Source organism: Pelecanus crispus, chromosome 1 (genome assembly GCF_030463565.1).
Source record: "Pelecanus crispus isolate bPelCri1 chromosome 1, bPelCri1.pri, whole genome shotgun sequence".
Classification (NCBI taxonomy): domain Eukaryota; kingdom Metazoa; phylum Chordata; class Aves; order Pelecaniformes; family Pelecanidae; genus Pelecanus; species Pelecanus crispus.
Genome location: NC_134643.1, coordinates 219139665 through 219142687, shown reverse-complemented (window position 1 = coordinate 219142687; position 3023 = coordinate 219139665).

The following is a 3023-nucleotide window of genomic DNA, read 5'->3' as shown; positions in this document are numbered from 1 at the left end:
TCCAGTAGCACAATGCACTAACACCGTTTCATTAGATTTCACGCTGTTAGGAGTCTTGAAGAGGTGGGCTGCTGTTTTGCAAGTCAAGCGAGCATGAAAATGCAAGTCTTAAGGTATTAGTGCCTCAGCTTCTCTGCCTGTGGAGAAGAAACGGTAGTACTAATTAAAACTGTTATGCAATTTGAGATAAAAGAATCAAAGAATATAAATGAGAGGTTGCATGACAATCTTTGTGATGTGTAAAAAAAGCACTAAATATGATGAAAAACAACAGCCTTCACAGTTCACCAGTGCCTATTTTCATGTAATCTGAAGCGTGATAGTAGTGCTCAGGCAGATCTGGGGTTGCTACAGAGAGGAAAAGCGGGCTGAAGCTGTTTCAGTAATCCCGGCTGACAGTAACACACCCTGTGCTGTAACACACCACTTGGTCTCGTGGCTGCGGATCACTCCACTTCCACCTCCCCCAGCCCAGCAGGCTGTATCGCTGCCCTGCACAACGCGGCTTCAGTTTGGAACTGGGACTCCATCCTGCAAAATTCTGCGTGAACAAACAGCAGCAGCACAGAAACACGGAATAACTCAGGTTGGAAGGGACCTCAGGAGGTCATCTAGTTCATGTTTCCAAAGAATATTTAAGCATGCTTTGTGGTTTGAGGGTTTTTTTTAAAGAAACAGTATCACTAGGAGATAATTTTCCCACAAGGGAGCCATTTCTCATTATGCCGAGTGAGGCTTGCAGACTTCAGCGCAATTATACAGACTTACAGCAGAGGAAGATCTGGCCAATCGCGCTATTTGCCAAACTACTTACGTGTTTAACACAATGTTCCAGTGCAGCAAGTTCAAGGTAATCCATTTTTTTGTTTGTTTTTATCCAGAAGAAAAGCAAACGGCAAGGCCCACCGGCAGAGCGGATTTTGTCTCCCTCTGGAAACCTACAGCTGCACGGAGATGGACACCAAGCGCTGCTGCGTGGCTTCTTGGTGCAGGCCACCGCCAACGAGCCGAAGGCAGCTGCCCTGGGACTGAAGTTCAGCAAACAGCTGTTAACGCGAATTCTGCGCAAAATACGTTGATTTTAAGCGCGAAGGACAGGTTCCATGATTTCAGCGCAATTTTTTATTGGAACTGTCATCAAACGCTCATTGGACATTCTGAAAGTCCTTTGTAGAAAAACTTCAGGAAGTATTTTGAGATGAGCACCCGGCCTGAAATCGTTACAGACGTTAAGCGCAGAATACGGCTCGGCACGGGGGGGCACAATTTTAGACTTTCAGGTATTTCCGTAAGGCACAAAGGCAGCGCTGCGCGGCGCGTCCTGGCAGCCGCTCAAGGGGCCGAGGGGAGGCTGCCGGCCCCGGCCGGCTGCGGGCCCCGTGCGGGGGTAACGCGGCCGCCCTGGGCGGCGCAGGCCCGGCCGGCTGACGGGGGGCAGGGCCGCTGTGCCGCCTTGCCCCGCGCGTTGGGCCAGTGCCGAGCCATCTCGGTACTTTTGCGGCGGTGCCGCCGCAGCCCCATGTCACAGACTGAGGATTTCGGGGGAGATAAATCGGGAGCCGAGGGAGCGCCGCGGCGCCGCCGCCCCGGGGGCTTTCCCCGCACGGTGCCGGCGGGGCAGGCGTCGCCGTGGGGCCGCAGGTACCGGCTGCCGCCGGGCCTCGGGGAAGGGAAGGGGGAAGGAGGAGCGCGGGCGAGGCAGTCTCACCGGCCGGGGGCGGAGGCGGCGCGGTGGCGGCGCTGGCACGGCGGCCCCTCGCAGCAGGAGCGGCCGGGGCCCCGCCGCGCTCGCCGGGAGCCTGCCTCGCTCGCCGCACCCGCACCCGGGCCCTCCTCCTCCTCCTCCTCCTCCTCCTCCTCCTCTTCCTCCTCCCTCTCTCCGCGCCCGACGCCGCAGAGGGGTTGCCATGGGCACGGCGTGCGCTTCCCCCGGGCCCGCCGTCCCCGGGGGGAGGAGGCGGCGGCGGGAGGAAAATGGCGGGCGGGGCGGCGGCCAGGGGCGGCCGCGGCGCCTCGGGGGGCGAGGGCAGAGCGCGGGCCCGGGGCGGCGGAGCCCGCTGCCCCCCGGGGGGGAGGGAGGGAACGGGGGGGGAGGGGGGCGCTGCCCGGCAGCGGAGGCGGGGCTCGTCCCGGTGAGCTGCGGTACAGGTGCCTGGGGATGGCTGTAGCGCACGAGGGGGAGGGTGGCAGGAGGGAACTTGCATTGCCGGGTGGTGCTTTTTAGCACCTTCTTGACACCTTTTTTGGCAGCCCCGGGCAAGCGTCCCCGCGGCATTCCCCAGGGAGAAGCGTAACAAATCAGTATCTCATCTCTGAAACCATCCGTGAAGTACTGACCAAGAGGCGTTGAACCTGTTTGTGCTCTCTGCGGGGTAAGCAGACTCCAGGCACGATTTGGACGCGCTTAACCCTCTCCCTGCGCTACGGTGTTCACAGGGTACGAGGGGGATGGTTTTCCCCTGCAGTTACACAGTCCCGCTCCTCACCCCCCTTAGCCGAAACCAGCCGGCGCCCTGGCTCCTTTGATGGGGTGAAAGCAAGCACCCTGCGTTCCGGAGCCCTGCTTGCAGGCCGGATGAGCCCCCCCGGCAGCTCCAGGTGTGCACTGATAATTACCTGCACCAAGCAGGGTCCATTTACAGTGCAACTGTCCTTGTCATTAGAAAGCGGCCATAAATCCTCCCGCTGCAACTTATTATAGTTTGCTCTATCCCTACTCGACGGAATAATTTGTTCCCTTTTTCTAACAGCCTTCTACATATTTAAAGACACCACATCTCTGCTCAGTCTCCTCTGAATTTCCATTTGGATGATCTAAGAGAAGTTTACAGTATTCCAGGACACAAAGTGTCAATGGGGCCAAGCCTACATCCCCTGTTCCAAAAAGTTGCAACAAGTAACAGGGGAGCAACTCCCTTCGGCACAGCCAGCAACCGCACACACCACCACATGCACAGACCTACCCCTGAGCAATCTCCTAACTATTTGTTCCTCTAGACTTTCTCCAATTGAAAGGTATTTTT